This window comes from Cygnus atratus, chromosome 2, assembly GCF_013377495.2.
Source record: "Cygnus atratus isolate AKBS03 ecotype Queensland, Australia chromosome 2, CAtr_DNAZoo_HiC_assembly, whole genome shotgun sequence".
Lineage (NCBI taxonomy): Eukaryota > Metazoa > Chordata > Aves > Anseriformes > Anatidae > Cygnus > Cygnus atratus.
In genome coordinates, this window is record NC_066363.1 from 42,809,143 (window position 1) to 42,834,270 (window position 25,128).

Consider the following 25,128-nt stretch of genomic DNA (forward strand, 5'->3'; position numbering starts at 1 on the left):
TTAGAAATCCTTGCTTTGAATTAATGTAGGATCATTTTCAAATCCTCCTTTGCATCATATAATCATTCATGGAAATCCCCTTTCCAGTATTCTGCAAACTACATAAAACTTTCTGAACTATTTCAGCATTAGAAAAGAGGAAGCCATCATTTGTCGGTCATTGCTATTTAGACTGTAGTGCCTTCCAAGGTGCCCTAGACACTTCTCAAAGACAGAGGAAAGGCCATCCCATACCCCAAGGACTGTATGATCTAAAAAGACAAAGGCAAGTATGCGTTAAGATGTTAGCAGAGGTGTGTGCATGCTCTTTTAATGAGAAACAGCATTATCTCCCCTGTCTTGTTCATTCACTTTTCTCACTTCAGTGAGGGATTTCCTGTTTCAGTTCTTACATATTGACCTACATTTCATATGTTTAAGTCTTACGAGGTTAAGCATATTTCCCTTAAGTGGAGCATCTACAATATTTCCCTCGTCCTTCCCTCAGCCAATTCATCGGGACAGTCTTGTCCTTCTGACACACCTAATGGGATTTGTCAAGTCCTTGGTGTAGCTGTGGTTTATTTCCATGAGTAATGAGATGCTGTGGTAGGGCATCTTGTTCTGCCCTAAACGAGACATGCCAAGCCAAACATGAAATGGAATGTCAAGCATTATGTCCTATATGTTTGTCAAGTGTGTGATCTATTTTATAGAGACCCAACTCAGTACACTGAAATATTTTACTACATGTGAACTTTAGCTTCTGTTAATATGATTGAAGCAAGTGGAAATGGAAATTGTCAGGGCAATTTAACAAAGAGAGCCTGTAAAACTCATTACATCCCAGGTAGTAAAATCACTTCAGAAGGCACATTCTTCAAATGTGAGCTTTATTCAGTAAACTGCATTGGTGCCTGACCTTTTAAGAGCTTTCTGTTCCATGGGAGGGAGGAGGGGGAAAGGCCCTGTTGTTCAGAGCTACCTACCTTAAATTATACACAGCAGCCAGACTTGAGTCTGTGCTTTAGATCGCGTGGTGTGACAGACGATGCGGCTGTTCCAAGCAGACAGTTAAACAGCCAGCTATTTAGATGAATTTGATGTGTATTTTATGTAATTGTATACTCCATAAAGCAGTAAAAAGCCAATGTTGTGTGTTGGCTGTATTTTAGCACAAAGTAAATCAAAGTACCCATCCCACGTTTGTAATTTGACTTAATCTTTTCAAGACCTAATGCTTTTAAGAAGCTTTAGGTTGATGCTACACAGTAGATATGTGAGGGTTAAAGATGCTTTTTGGAAAACGATTCCTGTTAGGTCCATATCTAATTTTCTTAGAAAGTTAAATTATCTTGTGAAGAGCTCTCCCCTGACATGGTGGGGTTTCTCCTGTACTACAGTGTAATGTGCCCCAGAGTGTGTCTCCCTCTGCACCGTCTTCACACTAGTGTGAGAGGCCGTGTTTTCCTGTTAAACTTGTGAATGAGCTGTCCGTCCACTCTAGATAACAAACGTAAGCACATTTTTTCTTCTTCTAAGTCTTTTTCCAGTCACAAATAACAAATTTTGATTAGTGGCATACATGAAAAGCAAGTGTCTTGTGGACTGTGGCTTGACCAGCTCATTTCTACTGTGGTTTTCAATTCTCCAGTACCTAAACAGCTATGATATGCAGAGATTGCATTTTCTGTTAGCAGTCCTCTGGCCGGCTCATGGACACAAGACGACTTCTCATTAGTGAGCCCAAACACTCAGGGTCTAGTCCAGTAACCTTTGAAGTAAATGGAAATCTCCCACGTATTTTATTGGGTGTCAGATCAGACGATTAGTGCAAGTTGTGGCACGACTAGATTTTGTCTAATTACACAGTAAGGTTTTTGCCTTATCTATGCAGTTTGTGAGATGGTATTACTTATGGGAAGTATGTTAGAGTTGATTGTGGGAAACTTTGGAGAGAGAGAGAGCATTTGCCTGCTCTGCAATTTTCATGTTGTTTCATGTTTTGTTTTGTGTTTTTTTGCCTTTGGTGCTATGCGTTTTTTATTTCCTCTGGATCTGTCACCCTCTTATCTACAGGTTTCCTAAGCATGTTTACTGGAAAGTCGATAAAAGACATAAGTGAAAATAAAAGAATGTTCAGAAAGGATTGAGACTAAGGAATAGAAACATAATAAAATGAAATTACGAAAAAGAACTAAAGAAATAAATACTTATTCCTTTTGGTTTACTGTAGGTAGAGGAACTTTTGAATGTGCAAATATTACTGAGAGCTTCATGCAGAGCGAGCAGTCAAGTCGTTAGGCGACAGATAAAAAGTTATGTAAATTCACAGCACTCCCAGGAAGATTCCTTCTTGTGTATGTAATCTACAAAAAAAAATAAAAAAAAAAAAATTCCAGCGTTAAAAAATGGTGGGAGATGGTTATACATATGGGTAATTGAACTCTGCAGGTTTTTTTTTCCTCAGAGAAATACAGATCTTTATGTATAAATTGTTTCACATCAAGTGGAAGCTGGTAATAACGTAGATGTAGATCCAAAGATGACTCCTCTTTGAAATTTGGCCTTTTCACATCCAGAGAAGAAATGTTCCATGCTTTCCAACAGGTGAAATTTATTCCATTATTCCTGCCCTTCTGTAGCATTTCCTCTTTCCTGTTTAAATTCACATTTGCAGTGTGTGGCAGTGTCTTAGGACTCTAGAATAGAAAAGAGAGTAACTACAGAGGAAATATTAATCTTTTTGAAGTTGTTAGTGTGTAAATGATCCACTGTCCTGTGAAAAAGGAATCCACATGAACCTTTGATTTTCGGATATACATGGTGTATGTTATGATTTTCTTTCATAAATATTCTCTTTTGCAAAGAAACATTAATGGGGGTGGCTAGGAGGATGTTCTGTTCTACTAACCAACTTGGAAGCTGTCTGCTAGAACAATGCTGCCTACTTACCTTTCTTTAGTGCCTGGGTCCAGCATTTGAAAGATACTTTAAATGTATCAGTCTCTTTAGTATTCATAGCCAGGTAAGCTGTACCTCTTACTGAGATAGGAAGTAGTTTTGATTGTTTACATTTCTATAAGAAAGATTGATGTTCAGCCAAGGGATTTTATTGGATGATGAAAGAAAGCATTTATTTAAAGAGACTGCTTGCCTTCATTTATTAGAGTTGTTTATTTCATATAAAGCAGAGTTTTTCAAAAGTTTTCTAGAATCGGTTGAAAACTGCATTTGGTTTCTGCAAACTCCACTTTGGGACTCATAAAAAATAATTGTGAATTGCTTTACCTTAGTGAAATATTTTAAAACATATTTTTCCTGTCATTTCTGAAATGTCAGATTTTAAGTCTAGTTATTTCATCTTTAAAAATAACAGTTAATGCTGTGTAAATGCTCATTTCAGGGGTAACTCCCTCTCTGCATGCTCTCCTACTTGAATTGCAGATCAAATGTTGAAGGGAAGAAGGGGTGGGGGAGGGGAGAAGAAAAGATTGCAATTTGGCAAAGTAGCACTGTGTTTGAATACTAAATCTCTTTCTTTTTGTTTATACTTTGCAGACGCTGAGAAAATAGTGACAATGCTGTAATTTATTATATTTTTGTTCGGGAGAAAGTTGAGCTTAACTGTATGTTTAAAATGAAGTGTATGGGCTGCTCAGCAAGCTCCTCTGTCTCTAGCTCAACTGTCTTCTAACTGCAGCTGAGTTGCAGCTTACTTGGAGCATGGACAGAGAGAGTTCCTTGGGAAATTCCTACAAAATTACCCCATAAACACAGACGCCTACCTAATGAAAGGGACTGAGCCTGCCGTTGGAGCACAGAGACATATACAATGAAATTAGTCAATGCATGGTATATGAGGTTTCCAGTAAATTGGGTTAGCTTGAACAGCAGTTTTGGATGGTAACTGCTTAGTCATTAGGTGTAACTGAAAGCTGGTCACAGCCTTGACTAAGTGCTTAGACTGACTGTTGCTCCTCCAAAACCCGAGGGAGAAAAAAATGTATTAGATTGTGCTCGGTTTAACCACCTGGAGTAACGGGAAAAGATTTATTTTAGAAAGAGGGTGAGGAAATCACTTTTACCTAAGCCATCTAGTACCCAGCATAAAGTAAAATGCAACAAATCACAGTTTCTTGAAAAAATATTCCCACGTAAACGGTAGGGGTATTCCAAGGCGTAAGACTTAGATGGTTTTGCCTTGAGACAGCATGACTGTGTGTATTAGAAGGCAACTGCAGATGTTTGTTATATAGATCCTTTTGCTGGTAAACTGAAACTATCAGTAGCAAACTGAAAATACGCATAGATTTGTTGTGGAAATGCTAAGTAGTCACAAGGAGAATGCCTACAGTGGCTCCCTGACGTGATTTCCCTTCATAGACTTCACCAAAAAAGATGTGGGCAGGAAGTATGATCTGCTGTTAAGCTGTTTGGTTTTATTAACAAATCACTCATATTTTTACATTAGTGACTGGGTGTATTTCTTTTGTCCTTGCTCTGGTTCTTTCAAGTCACAGAATAATTCCAGGATATGATTAATTGCCAGTAATTCTGCCTGATTTTAGTGGCATTTGAAAGCTTTGCAAGATAGTATGTAGAGTTGAAAATATCTGTCCTCCGCATATGTATGCGTGTATGGGAGGCTAAAGTGGTATTTGGTAGAAGTAAACATTATTAAGCACATTCAATATAATTCTATTGAATAGAAATCTAGCTTTTTGTACCATACTTCTTATTTTGAATAACTCTTCTTTCTTTTTCTCATTATTACTCTTTGGTTTGTGGGTTTTTTCCTTCTTTTTTTTTTTTTTTTCCCCCTGACATTAAGTAAAAACCTGAGCAGCAAGAAGGATGTGTTTAGCAAACACAGTACCTACGTGCTTTTTCGTAGTGGTTTGGCTTATTTTCAAGCAGTGGTGTGTGAAGGTTTTTTTTTTTTGCTTGTTTGTTTGTTTTTTAATATTAAGATACATAAATGAAAAATTCAACACAAAGAAAGAACGTTCAGAAAGCCTCAACAGAACCTACTGACACCTAGAAAGCATAATAGTTCTTTTGAGGAACTTTGAGAAAATTAATACATTTTTCCTTATTACAGAACTAAGCAGGGACACTGTTCTGCTGTTCTGTTCTCTTCCTTTTCCTACAAAAATGGCTATATTTCCAAAAATCTTCTATGACAGAAGATAAGCTTAGCTTCATTGTACAATTATTTGATCCAATACAATACCTTAGCGATATCTCAATACATTTCTGGAACAAGCAAAATGCACATGACCACTAAGGCTGCTTATACCTGACTGCATGGTATATTTGCATCACTCTTGCTTTTTGGTGATGGAGGTTTCCCCCTCTAAAACATTGTGGCATTAGCGTTTGAGTAAGCTAGAATAGTTTGTGCCTGGTATGGTATGCTTGATACAGACGCTGTGCAAAGTGGGGCTTACCCTGTGTGGTTTTAAAATATTCAGCCCGTAGTTTTCTGGGGAAAATTTCCAAGCTGGTAACTGTGTCATATTTTCTCTCAAAACACTGTTTCCTGTAAACAAAGAGCAGCTTTTGTATAAGTATTTGAAAGTACAAAGGGGTCCCTTGGCAAATCATTAATCTTGCTTATAATTACTAGTCAGCATTGTAGTTCTTTTCCATAAATTACAAGAGGAGCAGAGTTACCCAAACATCTCATGTTTCTTGCAGCAGGGTGCAAGAGGAGGGCTGATTGTCAGGGGCAAGGATGCCAAGTGATACTTGTATTAATGTATAAGATATAATACATTATGCATTACTTAGTGGAGACAGGAAGGGCAGACACAGGTGGGGATGAGAAGAAGAATTAACTCAGTGTGTTTACTTCATTAGAAAGGAAGAAGGCAGGTTGAACTCCTCCCTAGCCTCCATAGGGTGGATGGTTTAATTCTGCTGGGTTTCCTTACATCTTGCCGGCAATGATACGAATGGTCATATTTCCCTTGTGCTGTGTTTCTGTATGCACACACCAGGGCAGAGTGAGCTGTGTTGGCAGCTTCCACCGTGTCAGTCAGAAAATGGATGGCTGTGGTCTGATGCCGCAGGCTGAACGCTCCCACTGGGGGCTGGCAAGAGAGGACCGAGGCCCTGACCTGATCTATATGGGATCTTCTATGAATGTCACCTTTCAAAAAGGTGGTTGATCCCTCTCCTTCTCCTTAAAGAAGTTCATCTAATTTAGATTTTGTCAGGGGCACATTCATGTCACTGAGGGCCAGCTCACGATATGGGGTAGAAGCTGAGGGGACTCTTCTTTTTTCTTTGTGTCTGGGGAGCAGAGCTGTTATTTTATCCATTCAGACAGGGTGTTTGAGCTTTCCCAGTGTGACAGCACAGACAGGGAAGGAGGAGACCACCACTGATGGGCTTGGAGCACAGGTACAGAGCCACCACTAGGCTCCCCGTAGCCTGGTGCCTCGCAGGGGCTGTGCAGGAGGAGGGTTGGGCTGGCGTGTCCCTCCATACCCCCTTGTACCTCTGGAATTTGTTTCCAACTTTTCATAGCAGAAAGCTGTTCATTAGCTTTCTTAGAAAGGCCGTGAGTCTGGCTCTGCTATTTGTGAAGAGCTCTTTGGTAAGTCAAGTGTGCGGTGTTCTTCTGTTCTGCTTTATAACCCAACTTGTCAGCTTTGGGATCCACCTGCTGGTACAGCAAATACTTTTCTTTGTATGTATCTGAGGACTATTACTCTTACAAAGTACTTTAAATGTGTTGTAAGAAACACGAAGCAAAATGCTTGTCCAGAAGAGCTTGCACAGTGCTGGTGCTTGTTGATTAAATATGTAGAGCATGAGGCTATACTGTGCTAATTGCTTTTAATACTGAAATGTTCAGCATGCTCCTGTGATAAAGACTGCCATAGGGACTTCCTTATATGTTTCTGGGTAGGGTTATAATGATACTGAGGACCTGAAGAAAGCGTATTGTTTCAAGCAATCACACTGTTTACTTTGCATGTGAGGCAATAAGGTGTTCTTGACAGTAGGTTTTTCCCTTTCCCATCCTTTCATCTGGGTTGTGTAGACTGAAACCTGTTAGGGGAGATTTCTTATGTTTTATTTTTAAGCTGTCCGTTAAAGTCAAACATTTAGCTACTACAATATAAAAAATAGTCGTAATTACCTTAAAAAAAATTTAACAGGCTTCATACAGAAAGGTGCATGTCCAGATTTCCTGCATTACTCAGACCTTTTAATACCCTGTGTAAAATTCCTCTTTGGCATAAAAGCAAAAAGTTTTTCTCATACCACCTGCCTTCTGGGCAGCAGCATGATTGCATTCCTCTCCAGTAAAATTTCCCAAATTATTCTCTGGTTGAATGCCTATGAAAAGATGCATGCACCATGGGTACTGCAGAACAGTACCCAAAATTTCTGAAAGCGTGGGAGCCCATCTTTTATTTCAGAACAGAAATGCTAGTTTACTTGTCCCCTTCATAACCCTTTCAGGGGCCATGGAAGTGGCAATCCTACAATCCCACTTTGAAAACTGCTACTCTCAAGGCTAAGGATTAGCTCCAGCTTCCTGGTATGCAAAATAAAGGTACTTTTCATCTTCAGTTCCTATTTAGTATAGCGACACAATTGCATGAAGACAAGTATAAAGACAGTGTTGGCAGAGGAGTTAATAATCTAATGGCGTTAGAAACGTAGAAGACAGAAATGCATGAACATGGGAAGGAAGGGAATCGGAGCTTGGAAAACGCTATTTGCATACAGCAGAGCACTGGTTTCTGTTCCTGTATGTTCTTGAATGGCCTTTCCTATTTTATTCTCCTTAGCTCTTTGCTTGGTTTTGCTGGTTAGTTTTCCATATGAAGTATGTGAAGAGGGGCCAGATGGATATAGAATCAGGATTGGTGGCAGAGAGCGAGTGAATGATTTTATAACGTGAATGATTTTGTAACGTGAACAAACTTCAGGTTCTAGCTGTTTGATCTCGGTAATTTTTTTCCTAGATTGGAGAGCCCCCTATTAAATTTCTGTTTCCCATATGGGTAGTCATAGGCTGTGATCAAGTCACCTCTAAAACATCTCTTTGATGAGTTAAATAAATGGATCATCTTGCATCTCATACTGTGAAGCATACGCTTTGCTCCTTTCATCATTCTTCTTGCTTTGCCCTGAAAGCGCTCCAGTTTTTCAAAGACCTTCCGAGTGTGGAAGCGAGAACTGGGACCCCACAGTTCCTGCAGTGTGAACGCCAGAGGCACTGTCCCGAAGGCAGGGACAGTGTTATACTCACCCATCCCCTATCTCCCTAGAAGATAGGGCTAGGAATTCACATTCGTTTTGTTATTTAGCTTGACCTTGAGACTTTGTCAGAGGTGCTGCTCAGGGTAGAGATCACCACCTAGAAAAATGTTCTTTATTTTTTATTCCTAGATGAAAGACTGTATGCTTTTAAAATAACATGTTGTTAGGTTATATTGATGCATGAGAGAGCGCACTGGTGTGAACTTTTAAGTCAGTTTGATCTGGAGCACTAGTGAGAATAAAGAGGTTTTCTGTATCTGCTGAAACCAAGGAGTGAGGTTACATCTGGAAAAAAGAAAACCCCTTTGAGATGCCCGTGACATGGGAAAAGGATTGTGCATAGGACTGTTAATTTACTCAGCCAATTTGCTAATTCTAATAGGCTAATTTTGAGTACTAGTTTCAAAAGTCAGAGTTTTGGCATTATTTAAGATGGTTGTTTTGTGTCCCCATGTTTATATAACAGACCTCATGCAACTGAGCATGGAGGGGAAAAGAAAATCCTTTGATCCTTCAGCAAAATGTTTTTATGTAAGTAGCCTTCTCATGGTGAGCTCTGGAAGTCTGGACAGATCATTGTCCATCTGTTTTTACAACTTTGTGTGATCACCATCCAGCAAATGCTGTTTAATCTACAGAGAATAAACACTTCCAGAGTTGACAATGTGCTTCCCAGGTGCCGAGGGGGAGGGTCACACAGCCAGGCCGCCAGCTAAAGCGTAGGCAAACAGTCATCCAGAGAAAACAAACATCCACGGGGATTTTAGGGAAGAATCCCATCTCAGTCACTTTCCTTTCTTTTTACAAACCAGAGATTCATTTGGAAGGAAAAATAAAGGTGTTGGTAGCTCGTCTGACACTGGATTGGCCAGTGCAGGAGAAGGGAGAGATGCCAGTGACCTTTAGAATCAGTAGCTCCTTTTTTAAGATGCAAGGAGTGTGAAGGAAACGTGTAAATGTTTGTGCAGAAGGCTAATGAAACAAATTCCCATAACTACATTTCCATTTGGAGTGCTGCTGATGGCTGGAAGTGCAGTGTGAGGCCCGGGGCTGCAGCATGGAAGCCAGCCGCCCTGTCTGTGCCGTGTCACCGCTCTGAGGCTGCGTGGCTCTAGGCCTCTGCCCTGGTTGGGCTCTGGCTTCATGTCCCCTCCAAAATGCTACACAGCTAGCAGCTAGCTAGCCCTCATGACTGCTCAGCCCAGGTGTGCTCAGATTAGCAACACTGTACCCGATTCCTCGCCCTCAGAGAAGTTTGCAGTGCTTAGGCTCTCTGGCCCAGGATAAGTGTTTCATGTGTGTTTTCCTGTTATGGTAGCAAAAAGGCAGATGCCACTGGTGCTGGCATAACTCCAGCATTGCGAGCTTCTTTGTGTCTCACTATCTTGTATGTTTTGTGTGAGTGTGTTTAAATTTCTGTTGACAGGATTTTCCTTTGTGGAAATCCAAACGGGCATTACAGAACTTAAGCACCGAGCCTCCCACAGTGTTACCCTGCTTCAAATCTTCAACGCTTCTGAAGTAGCAAAGTTAGTTTAAATATCTGGGATGCTTTCCGTATCTTTCTTAACATTTGTTCTCTCTGAAGTGGAAAGGACCCTCTCTATTCCTAGAGAGTTTATTTCCAGAAATGTTCCAGAGACCTCAATCCTGGGCCTTGTTCATGGCTTCTTTCTTGAAGCCGATGGTTAGTAAGATAGATAGTATGTGTGTGAGTCTGCCTTTGGGGCCAAATGAGCTTCTCTGTCTGATATCAATCAGAACCACCTCCTTTGTCCTCAGCTGAGGGACCCAACTATGCAACTGGGTCATTCAAAGCCGGGCTCAGACACCATTTCCTGCTCGGTCCTCTTTCTTCAGTGCGACGATTCCCTCATGCCCTGCCATGAAATGCATCACCTGTGTGCAGCTGGTTTTCCAAAGCAGGAGCAGAAGAGGGAATGAAGCAATTTGGCTTCTTGACTGCTTCTTCGTGAGCTTTTGGAACGGGTATGACAGGGTTCTACTCTTGAGTGGTCCCCGAGTACAGAAGAATAAATCTTGCCCAAAGGCACGCCTTTCCCTGGCTGCGGCAGTTTCAAAAGCAAGTTGCCCATTGAACCAGGATTCCTTCTGTGTTTTCTCATCCCATATTTAAGGTTTGGTGGTTTTAAAATGTAAGTAAATGTTTCCCATCTTTGCCTCTAATCCATAAATATCACATATCTAAGCTGCTGAAATTAATCAGTGCAGTGAAGAAACCACACACACACACACACACATCAACTGGCCTTCTTTTATGGCTGGACTGGGCCAAGAGCTCTGCCTGCCAGCAGTGGCCATCACTGCCAAGTGCGAGTCTACTGGATGAGCAGCAGTAGGTTCATGGAGTGTTTTGCCACCACAGTTCAAGCCACTGAATATGAATATTGGCAGGGTCACATTTCAAGGGTGTTACATGATGAGAGCTGCTCCTTCTTAGAAAATAGCTTTGAAAATGTGGGCTGTAGAGTTAGCTCAGGACTGAAAGTTCTTGTGTATCTGACTGAAGGCTGTATAAACTAAAGACAGCCCACAGAAGATGTAAAAGCTGGGAAAACTCCATCCCCTGAACATGGCTGAGGACAGGTTCAGGGTTGGCAAACTTATATTTTGGACAAGAAAAGTCAAATCTGTTTCTTGCCACCTAGGAACAACAAACAATTGAGATTACTGGGTTTTGTTTTGTTTTGCTAATCAAAGGGGGAGATATAACTACTATTTTTTTTGTTTATCATGCCCTAGGCTACTTAGAACTGCATCAACTATTTCCATGTAGCTAATTACCTGTAGCAAGGAAGGCAAATGAAAATGTCGAAGTAATCCCCAGTGTCATTTTGTTACCCGTATGTATTTTTCTAACTTGTCGTTATTTTCTGTTAATTGAGAGGGTATTCTTTATTTGCCATTGTGAAGTCTAAAAGCAGTAAAGAACAAAGATAATTTGTGAATTACATCACTTCAGAATAGATCTTTGAGATTTCACTGTGAGGCCAAAGTCACAAAGCACTGTTTTTGACACAAGGTGCTTTATCAACTGCAGAGCTTAAGTTCTGTTTCATCTTTGAAAGCTGGGAGATGCCTGCTGAGAACTGGTTTATGTCAGGTCGACCTTACCAGCAAGAGACAATGTGAACAAAGGTCTTTAAAAGGGGTGCTGATGAAACACTTATTTACCACTCTGTTACTGATAGTTGTCCTTTGAGACATAACCTCAGCAAATTCATATAATGACAAAGGAAAGAACAGGGGAAAACTACTTTCTCTAGTCAATACATTATTTAGATTTAGTATCTAAATATGTACATATACCGATAAATATATATACAGAAGTCTAGAAAGAGGATTTTTTTTTAACTAGGTGGTAAAATACTTTGCAGGATTCAGAGCTGTGGCATAAGATAAGTTGCATCAAAAATACTCTCAAGTACATAATGTAAATTTGAGTACAGGAGCAATATCTAAGCCTGATAGTTCAGATCTCAGTCCTTCTCTCCACGCTGCTGGGGCGTGGATGATGCACTGGATAGCACTTACCCTCTTGGTTAGGAGGCAATATAGCCTACTGGGCTCAAATTTGGGATCATATGGATTCTGCTCTGTGCTCTGCTGCTGGTCTGCTGTGTGGCACCAGCCAACTCACTTCTTCTTGCCATGTTTCTGTTCCTCCCTCTAGCTTTTATTGTGTCTGATAATTTTCTCTTTAGGGCACTTCCTTGCTTTCTGTCTGTGCAGAACATAGTGCAGAGCAGCTCTGTTCTTGGCTTCAGTTACTGCAGCGTAAATATTAGTGAAGAGAAAGAGAGCAGCACTTCTCTCCAGTTGTTCCTCGGTGCTTTTCCATTGCACGCTAGGGGATACCGTGGCCAGGTTGACATGAAATTTGGAAATGGATAGAAGGAAAAAGGAAAAGGGTTTTTCTCAAAGTGATCCTGCTCCCACAGCATGTTGTAGATCCTGCTGTTGTTAAGCTGGACGTTAGCTTCCCACGTGTGGTGGGGCTGGTGATACACCTGCTTAAGTGCTTTTTTCTGGATCACAGCCCGAACAAATTGTGAATTCCTTATCCTCTCGTATCTGCATTACTGCATGCTTCAGAGCCGTAGCAAGGCATTTTAGTGTCCGGGATAACACCTTGTACTTGGCAGCTCTCCTGCTCCCCCCGCGTGGTCTCCAGAGTGTCGGCACCTGGGATGCGGGAGGCTCAGGAAGCACGTACCAGCCGCAAGGCAAGCTGCTCCAGCCCACCTGCGTGACTGCCTGGCTCCCGGCCCCGCTGCCGGCCCTGCTGCGCTCTTCCCCCCTCCGTCTTCATCTAAAGATGAAGGCAGGGAGGGCGCTGCTTTTGCCATTTAAAAGGGACTGCTCTTGCTCCCTGTTTGCAAAGGTTTGGGTAGTGGCCAGAGGCAAGTGGCTAGGATGCCCCCACTGCCAGGTTTGGATGCTCCTTCTCTCCCTGGCTCTGTCTTTCCCTGGAAGATTTCCCTGCCCTGCCCCTCGCCATGCTTATGTCAGGCTCAAAAACTAGCAATCTGCCTGTGAGCAATCAGTGCTTCTGAGGAGGAAGTTTTACATGGCTTGATGTTATTTATTTAGATTGGTCCCAAATTCACCATTACAGTCGATCCATTTATAGAGCAGCCCTGTACTTTTGACAGTAAGCCCTTGTAGGTATGTCTACCTCGAGGAAAACCTTTCACATGATTGAAATGTAATTAAAAAGTGAAGGCCAGATGTTTCTTCCCAGATTATGTTTTCAAGATCACAACAGTCCTTTCAAAAGGGAGGAGAGGGGAAGAGAAACAAGAGAGAGTCTCTGCTGGTCTGCTTTAACAAGGGAATTTCCTGAAGAATATGCAAGCAAAGTCTGGATTTTTTTTTTCCTTTCATACTGAAGTTTTTAAATGGCTTGAAATGGTAATAAAACAAAGTGGACTTTCCGTTCCATTCTGCAAAGCCAGCAGATATGTTTTTCCCCAGTGCACCTGCTTTGTTGCTCAGCCTTTCCAAAAAAAAAAAAAAAAAAGATTTTTTTTCTGGAACAGTGCTTTACTAGTATATTTTTTCTTCCATAATTTACCACAATGAAAATGTTTTCTTGGATATAGTTTCAAAAATCCTTCATTCCATTCTGTGAAGGCAAATAGAGATGTGGAGGAGTTGGAGGGAGAGAACCCACATAGATCAAAGGCAAAAAGAATGCTTGAATATTTGCAAATCCTTTATATTAAAACTGCCAGAAAACACACAATGTTAACGTAATTATGGCATGGAATTGGCTAATTAGGCAAGATATTCTCCTAACAGCATAAAAAAAACCACTTCCTATATAGAAAGAAGGATGACTTGATAGGTTGAGGTTTCTTGAGGTTACTCCCAAGTATTTAATTATATCCTGTGATCTTTGTTTCATGTTGTCCTTGTACAGTATTTGACATGGAAAAGCCTTGTCAAAAGCAGCTGCTGCTCCCTCCCTCTCCCAAAGGTGGTGAGATGCTGCTTTTTGACTTGTAGACAGCAAGTATGTGGGCAAATACGTTTGCTTGCCATCTTTTTCAAGGATTAGGTACAGATGTGCTGCTTCTAACCAATTTAAGCTGACTTTGATAATTGAAATGCAACTAAATGTCCTACAACTTGTGTCCAGTGAGCCTGTTTTTCATTATTCTGGGCAGCACACACATTTCCCATGACGATGAAGGAAGGAGCTCTTGGTTAATGGTCACAAAGATGACAATGCTATAAGCTCTGGTTCTAAGTGGAAAGAAAGATTGGATGTGGTGCTTAGGGACATGGTTTAGTGGGTGATATTGGTGGTAGGGGGACGGTTGGACCAGATGATCTTGGAGGTCTTTTCCAACCTTAACAATTCTATGATTCTATATTTTTGGTACTTTTCAGGCCATATTCATTGTGAAAACTATTTTGTCCTCATTAATGAAAACCAAATTCATTTGTTTTTTCTTTTTTTTTTTTTTTTTTGTATAAAATGAAATTATTAGTCAATCCTGTTTCACACTACCAGAAGAGTATAAATACTTAATAAGTGAGTCTTCTTTCTGGAAATAGCTGCTAGGATTCCCACAGAAAACATGAAGTTTTTAGCAACAGGATCCATGTAGTTCTTTGTTTTTTTTTAAACTGATGCTCCGAAGTACTCAGCATTTCTGTCTGAGCGGTAGTGAGCAACCTTTCTAGAGCTGGTGAGGACTGAACGATGTTGTGTTTAACCTTCATGTACATTGCTGCTAAGACTGATGCCAAGGTGAGGCAATGGGACCAAAATGATTTCTTAACCTGACCTCATTCATTTGTTTCATCTTTAGATCAGCATAATCCTGTTAAATTGATTAACAGCGAAAAATGGGTGTGTTGTTTTAATCTGTGCATTGCTTACTGGGCTGAGAACTGTAGAGCTTTGCCCAAGTCCAGTGTTGGGGCTATGTCTGTGGTAAGAAGCAGTATGGATTAGTGGGAGCAGACCTGTGGAGAGGAAAAAGTGCTGCAGAACTGACTTCCATCATGTGCATTTCAGCAGGGTTTTATTTCAGGCTAGCTCTTGTCTGGTCCTGTGGACTGCATGCCTGTTAGTGGTGGGAATACATCAGGTGTAGTCCTTGATTCATCTTCTGGGTAAACTTAATCTGAAAAGAGCTGAATTCATGTGCTCCACAACTACTCTGTAATGTGAACGAGCACGTGGCAAATGGGAACAATTAGGACACTTGCATCAAAGACACATTCCTGATTCACACTAAAATGCAAATGTAGACACGACTTCGGTGAGCTTCGTGTGTGTTTATACTCAAGCTACTTTGTACATCTTGAAAAATGTATAAGAGACCAGAGAGAGTAGATTAGACTATAGGAATAATAGTACACTGGGTAAGTGAGAATCGAGACCCAATATGTTGCTTTAATTTATGTTGTAAATAATGCAGCCGTTGTAGGAAAAAAAAGAGATAATAGAGCGAGTAGATTACTTTATAAGGTTAAACGGAAATACTGGATTGTCTTTTGCCTCTATTGGTATCAGTAGATTAGAGTGCAGACTCTGTTTTGTAGTTACATCAGCTCTGGATGCATGATGGCCCTTTGGCATGAAACTCCTTCCCAATATATCCTTAAAATGTCCTGGCATGTACTGTCTAGAATAGCAGTTACCTACAAAGAGGGAGAATGAAGAATGTTGCCTATGTTTTGGATTCTTTGTAGAGTATCACTTCAATGATTTATGCATGACTAATGTTATCAAGATATTTTTTTCTCATTCTAGTGTCTGCCATTGTCTCTCTTAGGATAGAGTCTGGGCTGAGGACACGTTAACCATGGCACGGTATAGCGTTAACAGCGTTAAGATGCCTCGTTCTTCTGGCCTCCTTTCTCAACTAGACTAAATTTTTTTCTTTTTCTCCCCAAACTGTAGCTATTTATAAGAGATTCTCATCTGGACTGACTTTCCTTAGATGTGCTATCATGACAGTCCCCTGGCTCCCAAAAACTGTGCTCTAATCAACCTCATTGACACCTATATAATTAAATGGAGAGACAGGAGGCTGAAGAAGGGGGAAGTAGCAAAGATGATAAAGTAACAAGGAGAACTTCAAAATTGAGCTCAGAAGTCTCTGGAGCCACTTGTGACAGTAGAAGGTTGGCAGTTTCTGAGTTCTCAGGATTTTTGTTTTTTAATTGAGCAAGAAAAGCAAAAAACAATCGGATATCTGCTTGTTGTATAATGGTTGGCTGCTATATGTCTTCTTCCCTCAGTGTTTTATATCAGTGCTGTAGATTACCCTGGTGGAGAGTATCGCTGTAGACCTCTGTGCCATCTGGAGCTTTGGAGCCCTATCTTAGAATGTAAAATATTTTGAAATGTGCAAAACCAGCCCGAACCTCCTCCTCCCTCTTAAATCCTGTTGTTTCTGCTTTCCCTCCTTATCTCTCTCGGCTTGTTCCGTCCTCCCCAGTCTCTTATAGTTCAGACACTAAAATACCTGCTGAACAAATTTTGATTACGGTTTGGAAAAGTAAAGTTTTTTTGTGAGTTGAGGGAGAGGAGAAGGGGTGCCTCAGCTTCATTTCTGGCTGATTTGAGACATAACCGCTCCCAGTCACTTGATAGAAAAAAACCTGAGAGCTCCCAAACTTCCCCAGCACCACTGATCTCACTCTACATGACGGTGTCTGTGCACGCCTGCATTTTCAGCCTGCTAGACGTGTTAACCCTGCAGCAAGAAACCTAAAATAAATCAGAATTGAGAGAAGATCACTATCTGCTGCAGCATCGATACCGCATTCGCTTGTAGTAGGTGGCTCAGAGGGAGGCTCCTTGTTCCTCTGTGCAAAACAAGTTGGCTGCCAAAGGACAGAGGGATTTGCAGGGGGGGGGGCGGGGGGGAGGCTGGGTGCTGGCCCCCACCCATGGCACTGATGGAGCTGGTGGCAGGCACTTCTGGCTGTGGTTTCTGCCCTGGTGCCCTGCCCGCTGGAGCTGGCAGCAGAGCACCTCCCTTCCCACCACGGCCGCAGGGACTGGAGGGACGTGCTCCCGCTGGGGCTGCCCGCGGGGTGCATCGTGGATTCAAAACCCTTTGCTGGAACCATATGGAAAAACAGAGTTGTGCCAGACCGTCTGGCCTATTCTGTTTGTTTTCCTTTTTTTTTTTTTCCTCCCCCCCCCCCCCCCCCCCCCCCCAGTGTTCTTGCTGCAAGTTGGAGGAGGATTCCTCCTCGGCAGCTCTCCTACAAGCATGCTACAGGGGAAGGGCATGTAGAGCTGTGCGGCTGCGGCTGCCTGGATTCCTAGCTCTGCTCATGAGGGTTTTTTTAGGTGTGACTCCTTCTATCCCTGCCAGCATAATCCTGCAGCCCAGCCTCCTGAGCCAGGGATGCTGGCTAGCTTCAGTAACCCGGGCTGGGACACGTTCGTCCCTCTCACCCAGTCTGCAGCGATATATGCTTATATCTGAAGGGCTAGATAGGTATTTAGGACAAAAGGATTTGTTCTCTAACTTCTGATTTTAAAATCAGGATTTTTAATAGTCTGTGCCACAGGCTGACATCTGTTGCTCCCCGATTTTCTGGTGTCCTTTTTATCCTTCAGACTAGTGGTTAGTGTCTGTCTTGGGACAGGGTTATGCAGTGTTTCTGTATTTGGTTTTTAATACCCCGAGCAGGACATGTGCTGATGATTATCTTAGCAGGTCTGGCTTGGACTCAGCACCTGCAGCTCTCTGCCCTCTGGGAGCGCCATGAACGGTGGCCATCATAAATGACCAAAAGCTTGCTTAAACCAAAGTGCTATTCTCTGGGTACTGTAACTCTGAAGAAAACACAGATCCAAATGAAAGGTGTGTGGATATGCCTTCTCCTTTACCCTTCAGAGAAGGCCAGATTCCTTCAGGTTTTCTGTGGTCTGTCATGTGCCATTTTGGACAGCACCTGAAAACTTTTTCCTGCTTCCTCTCCCCTTCCTAACAAAAATTATCTCTTATCCTCCCTCTCAACCTCTACACTTTCAGCACTTGCTCATGCAATCTTGCTCTTGAGAGGAGATCCATGTCCCTCAAAGCTGGTTGCTTTCCATGTTGAAGCTCAAGATGGCTGCCTTGAACCCTGGCTTGCGTTCAGCTTTAAGGCAGGCATGAGGTATATTTGAACCACTTACTGTGATTTTAGGGCTGTTGCGTGCTGTTCACTGCATTATTCTTCAACATCTTCATGGCCACCATGGGCCCAAGGCTGCCTCCCAGAACTGTGTGCTAATTAGCAGGTCTTCCAGATGGGATCCACATAGCACCCATAGGTCCAGCCTCGGCCGGTGATGGTGTTAGTGGTTTCCAGCCTGACAGTGTCCAGAGCTGCAAAATGAATGTAGTGCGATGAGTCTAAAGCTCTCCTGCAGCTCATGGTAGGATTTTCAGTGTGCTGAAACACAAAAGATATATTTTTATCTTCATGTGCAGTGTTCATTACCTGTGTAAGATTGCTCACAAAGCACTTGTAAGAGCTATGAGAGGTAAATTCTGCCAGAACAATGACTCAAAGCTTTAGTCTACTGAGAAACTTTAATGAGTGTATATTTGTTTACTGTGTTAAATTATTATTCGGTAATGGAAGAAAATAGGAAATGACTCAGACTGCAATAAAAAGTGTTTTTTTTCCAATTGTAGTGAATGCATTACATAGCAGTTTGTGGTTTATACGCTAATAATGAAAGATACCTATTGCTAACAAACCTGCTTTGTTTTGCGATGTTTTTGAAATGTCAGTGCAGGACAGGTGTCAATAGGTAGAAGTAAATGAAGAGACCTTACAGAGGTGAAACACAGGCAAGATCTGATGATTTCAAAATCATCTTCTGTTCTGTATTTTCTTGCTGTGCTTTGCGGTTTGCCCATTTCAGAGTTCTTATCCATTTTCCTTGTTTATAAGGGGATTTTTTTGTTTGATTCCCATGCGTTTGCCTGCAAAACATTATCGGTAGGCAGAAACTAATTGTCTGCACTGTACACCTCTCTTGGGACTTTGAGCTCCTCAAGGTTCACTTGGTTAAATCACTGCTTTTCTTTCCATTTTCAGAAAAATTTGACTGTGATTGCAAAGGATTTGTGTAGTAGCCATAATGCATTTTCTATGATAACCAGAATATTAAGATCCCAAAGCAATGGAAATGACTAAATGCTTGTAAAGGACAATGAGTGGCTACTTTCAGAAATGAAAGATATGAGTTTTATGATAAATAACATGCTGATGTATTAGCAGTTATCTCTGACTTCAGCGAGGCAGAGGATACTCAGCCTGCTTGATTTATCTTGCAGTGTGTTGTGTGAACAAATTATCTTTATCCTGATCATGTATATTAATCTACCACCTGAGTGTTGTTATATTCTTTGTTGAAGTATGTTAGTTGAATTTATTTTTCATGAAGAAATTATATTTATCAAGACCTGAAACATTTTAATACTTCAATTCTCCACTGAAGTCATTCCAAGTGCAATTTTCTGAGTGCTGAATCAATGAAACTTGAATTTATGTCGGCTGTTTATCAGTTTTCAGTATTTCTACCTTCTTCTTGCTGGACTTCAAAAACTTGTTTTACATCTCTTATGGCTGTGTAGGACCCTTCATCATGGATCTCAACAGACCACTTAACCTCACTTTGCTTTGACACTTATAATGATAGATAATATGGTGGTGAAAATGTGTTGTTTTGTTTTTGTTGTTGTTCTTGTTGTTAAAAAAAAAAAAGTTTTTTGAAATGTGCTGAGACAAAAAAAAAAGCTTCCAAAATGAATTTTATTAGTGAAAGAATCCCTTTTCTTCAGAACTGTTAATAATTCAGAGCTCAAAGAACTCATTTAGGATTTGGTGACTTGGGTTCAGTCCTGTGTCAGTCTATAATTTGAAACAAGGGCTTTAAGGAGGATCTCTTACATGCCAGGTGATTGCCCCCCCTTCAAATTGTTGGCTCTCTTGAAAGAAGTCTCTTGCATTCTCTCTCACCCAGATCTTTCCAGCTTGTATGAATAATTGAATAATCATTGGGGCACTGCAAGACACTAAAGCTCTAGCCTGCTAGGTATCGGAGATGTAGGGCTGTGAACCCAGATCTCCTGTGTCCTGCTGGAGAAGCCCTGAGTCCCTGTGGGACCTTGTGCCCCACGCTGTAATGGCCTTTTCTGGTTTGGGCGAAGGCAGGATAATCCACAAGATATTCTTACAGACCTGCATTTTCATCACTCCTTCAGAATGCAATGGGCTGCGTGACCGTATCTGTATTTGTTTTCTTACTAATAGCTTGTGCGCTGTAGTGCATGCTGTTTAATCTTTAATCTGTGGAGGAACCTTGTTCTCTCTCAGGCTTCCTTCTTTTGTACAAAGAAAAAAAAGGTTTATCCCTATTGTAAATGGTTGCTTATCAATAGCTTTGATTTTCTGGAACTGTGCAAAAACCTACCATCAAACCCATTTTGTTTTAAATTAATCCTGAGCTAATTTGTTGGTCAGGGATTCTGGTCTTTGTTGGTTTTTGTTTGTTTTATTTTTTTTCTTTTCTATACTAAGTCAGTAATAATAATTGTTAATGTAAATTAATTTGTGCCTTCTTCACTGAAATTCACTTAACCAGTGTAGAGCACAGATATGGAGGATTCAGAAGATAAAAGCAGAAATGCAAGAGGGGAAATATTTGTTCCCATAATGAGAGGCAGGTGTCAGACACCCAGCACAGACTTGCTATTAAGCTTGCAATATGAGCTGTGGACCTTCTGGGTTAAACAGTGGCTTTGCTGAAGTTAATGTGAAATTCCCGGACGTTTTGCTTCTGTTTCCAGAAAAACTGGCTCTGCACCATCTTGTGTCATCTGATTCTGAACATAACATGGACACCACAGAGACTGTGATATTTGTGTTAGAGTGGGAATGGATCGGGACCATGACTCTACTAGGTCCTGCACAAGTCAAGAGGAAAGAGCAACCTTTGCTGCAGATAGATGAAGGGATCCAGGTGGGAGACGGCAGTTGATGACAGACGTGGGGTACCTGGCATGCATTAGAGGCTGGCCCTGTACATGGATGTTGGGGTGTCCTCGCTGCCATCTCTATGCAGAGAAAGAGGGTTGCACAAGCTTTATGCAGTGCCAGATTTGGGCAGGATTTTGCCCACAACTTGGGGAAATACTTTGCATTTAAGTCACTGCATTCGAAGAAACGAAGCCACTAGAATAGTGTAGTAAGAAAGGAAAACCCTGGGTTTTTAGGCTCTTTGTTAACTAATGTTTTCACATGACTGTGGCAAATTACTCAGCAAAGAAATGAAAATGTCAGCAGCTCAGTGCATGTTTGCACGGTGTATTCCTGCCAGCTCTATTTCTTCCTGAATTTCTGTTAATAAAGAAATGCCCCTCAGAGGTGAGGACATGGTAGAGAGCGAGCTTGTAAGAGCAAACCTGCTGACCTTGGGCTGCTTTGATTGCAATCTGCCAGCTCTGTCCCACAGCTGGCAGGTGCCTTGTTCCGATACGTGTGACAAAACGTAAAATGAAAAAGCAAACAGGGCTGTAGAAGAGGTGCAGTCAGATCATGCCTTCCGTGGCACCCTCACTTGCACATGTGTCAAAATTCATGGTACATCAAGATGCAGATCCAGGTTTTAGGTGGGGTGTCAGTGAAGGCTGCTCGGGCAGGCTGCCGTATGCCATTACCCTGAGCCCAGCCCAGTCCTCATTTTTTCACATCAGGACAGCCTCACTATACTCATTTGTTCTTACATTATGGAAAGGGCTATTTATTACCATCAGCTCAGGAAATGACCTAATGTGGCCTTGAAAGGCACAATTAATTTGCAATGACTCCAGCTGAAAGTTGGCCGTCTTTTAACTTAATAACTGGAGAACCGTCAGCTTCCTTTGAAGTTAATAGCAGTTGTGATGTTGAAATAGGAATCTTCGTAGAGGAAAGCAAACTTGACTTGATTTGGGTTTTACAGTACATAGTGTTTTTCTCAGTAGAGTAAAGAGAGGGAGAAGGGTGTTGTAAACCAAAAAAACATTCCTTTTGTGTTTAAAGAGAACGTTTACTATGCCATGCCTTTTGAGTACAAGCTTAGCAGTGATGTTTTGCAGTCAGCGTTCAAGCTGGAAATATTTAAGAAGTGAGTGACTCTTATAAGCTGTATGCTTTTTCACAACAGTGACCACACACTGCAAATAAATGTGAGCCTACTTTGGCTCTCCCATGTCTCACCCTGACATGCAATTTTCTCCAAAGGTATACGAAGCGCTGGTTTAATTACTTTTGCCTTAATGATCAGGGCAATGACTCAGCTGCATGCCAAATAAAGGATTTATTGCTCTAGATACAGAAGTTGTTTATTATTTTTTTTCCTCTTTAAGTTATGTAAACTTTAACAAATTGGTCATTTTGGGTTATCAGCAAACAGATCATGTGTATGCAGGTGAACGTGCAAAATGTAGCTGTTTCTAATTTAAACCGGAGTTTATTACTGCTACTGGATCTGCTTCATTGCCACTAATGAGGTTTTAGGGATCCTCGTAACATAACAGCATGAATAACCTTTTGTTCAAATAAGGCCACCCAAAGTACGTGAAGTGGTGGATACTATTCACATTATTGTTTTAGTGCATTTAGTTCTTGTGAAGGGACTGGATGATAGCCCTTCAGCTTGAAGAGCTCTCACTCCCCAGCACACGTACAAACGGGATTAAAATCCTCCTACTCCTTCTATGCTGGCTTCAGTCAGCAGCCCACTCGATATTAGCCAAACGATATTAACATCTGAGAGTTGTTAGGCACTGTGAAAGGTGTTGGTGGTTTCTGTTCAGCTCATGTTGGACAGGTGTCCTCATCAGAGAAAGCCTCCATCGCAGCGAGCACCAGAGTGCTGCCTCCTGAACGCTCCCGAGGATGAAAGCCAGGAAATTGAGTCCCCTCGCTGACTCTGCTGCAACAGCCTTCCTTCACATGCAGCCTCAAAAGGGGAAGAGTTAGAGTGCAATTAAGGAAAAGCAGAGTGTTTCAAATTTTAGACAGGGCTTTAGGAGTACTGTATTGCGTGCTCATATATCTATCCATTTGATAAACGGCATAGGCAGGTGAATAATGTATTTATACTTATGTCTGCATTAACTTCCTGTTAATCCATCTCTCATGGGTCATTTTCTGACATTCCAATTCACTGAGCGACCTTAAACAAATTCTATTTTGTTTCTGTCAAGTAGTCAAAAATATTTTTTCCTCCTCTCTCCAGATGAACAATCAGTTCTTAAAAGATGACTTGGAGCTCCTTTCTGTATTGGATTTAATCCCACCCCACCGAGTAGTGATCAGGTCATATTTATATCAGTAGCCCAGAACTATCAAACCACGTTTCTGGCCCACCAGCAATTCTCTTGTGCATATTTTCATAAGAAGTATCATAGCTCTGGGATCAGAATGGGTGAAGGTATGTGATAAATCATGGCTTCAATGAATATATACCAGCCTGGTTATGTTGAAGTTGAATAGTTTTTTGAGGTTTTACACCTCTCTGGTAAGGGCACGTGGGCCCTAATTGTTGGGGACTTCTCTGTAGCATCCAAAAGACACATGGGACTGGCAAGGTCTCCTCAGTGTGCTCTGTTGCCAGTCTGGCTTCAGATTGACTCATAACATAAAGATAATAAGTTAGCATGTATGCACAAACATTTTCCCTTTTATTGCACCTTATAGAAAGGCTCTCAAAATGCCACCCGTCAACATTCATTGAGATTGGAAAGAGCTAATTTGAGCATTTTGGTTAAATTTTAATTCAAACAACCTGCTATAATCCCTGTGTTGTTGTCCTTAGGTAATGTCACTAACTCCACATCCCAGCTTGTTGGTTGATGTTGATGGGTGCTGTAAATCAGCCAGTTCAATTTCAAAGGCGGTTCTGTTTCAGCCATAAGTGAAAAGACAAATGATTTGTTTCTAGTTTTAAAAAAAAATAAAAATAAAAAAAAATCTGTAGATAATCAAGTTAGTGATGTGGAGATATCTAAGCTTGTTATTTAAACTATTGTTGCAAGTCCTTGGAACTATTATGCATATCAGATATGAAAACTACACATTACTGTTGTAAATACAGGCTATATAACAGTTTTATTTCTTAATGTTAGCTTTTGCTCCCCATATTTATAGTTTTAGCTACTTATATGCTCGCAACTTCATTGCTATTGCTGTTTGTATCTCTATTCCTTCGCTATTTCATAAGGAAATACTCATGAAAGTTTAAACTATTCTTCCAGTTTAAAATAAATTTTAAGAAGTCTAAAGTATTAAGAAAGCAGAAAAAAAGGAAATGGAAAGAAATGCGCATACATTTTTGTAGCTTCAAATGTTCTTGATATCCTGACATGCGTTATCAGAGATGTTCCACCTTTCCTTCGGCTTCGATCTCTTCTTTCTTGTGCAAACTTCAAAAGACACATTTTTCATCACATTGCGTAAGTTTGCCAGTGAGAGCAGATGTACAGAAAACTTTCTCTTTATTAACTAGCTGTGGAAAGAATCCAACCATGGCAGTATTGTAAGGAGAAAAAATACTGGTTTGTCTAAACTAATCTTTTGTGCTTTACTCCAAACTAGCAGCTTCCTTGAAATCCACAGGAAAGAAAAAGCACTGCAGCAGTAAAACTTCTTGGAAGAGCGGGTTGTTTATGCATTTATGGTTTGGAAATACTAACTACTACAGAAATCCCTGCTTTGCCATCTCTCATATTCATTGTAAGCTGTTACTGTTTGGTGGAGAGTAGCATTGCTGTCTTCTCATTAGCACATTCCTCTCTGCTGTGAGGAACTGCTCTGAACCTGGTCGGTACACGCGTGCATGGGTGCCTGGCCTGCGTTGGGAAACCATGAAATAAACCCTTTACATTAAGGCTTAGTATTTTAGTAGCCTTGTCAACAGAGATAGCGTGAATCCTTTTGAGCTATTGGGGCTCAAATGTGGGGGTGATGTTGGGAGAGGGCTGATAAGGACAGTGAGAGACTAACTGCTATTTTCAGCTGAATCAAGATTTTGGTTTGGGTTTTATGTGTCCATTGCTGTCTTTCAGAAGACTTTTCCCATCCAGCGATCACTGTGGCAAGAAAAACTAAATGTATTGATCCTCTTAAGCAGATGACTGGTGTTTTACTCATTTTATCTTCGGTTTAAGAACTTACTCAGGAAAAGCTGTTGCTGAAGTCAGTGGATTTGCCAAATGAAGATGGGGTTTTGACCTTTGGTTGAGTTGGTGTTCTTTGGTTAGAATTAGAAGTGCTGCAATATATTTAGATTTTCATTTACACTAAAGAAAA

General features: G+C 41.1%; 1 protein-coding gene across 17 annotated transcripts in view; it reads left to right on the top strand.

The window, feature by feature from the left end:
- RBMS3 (RNA binding motif single stranded interacting protein 3) overlaps positions 1 to 25,128 on the top strand; it is a 700,779-nt gene that overhangs the window by 455,864 nt on the left and 219,787 nt on the right. The gene's annotated exons all lie outside the window — the stretch shown is intronic.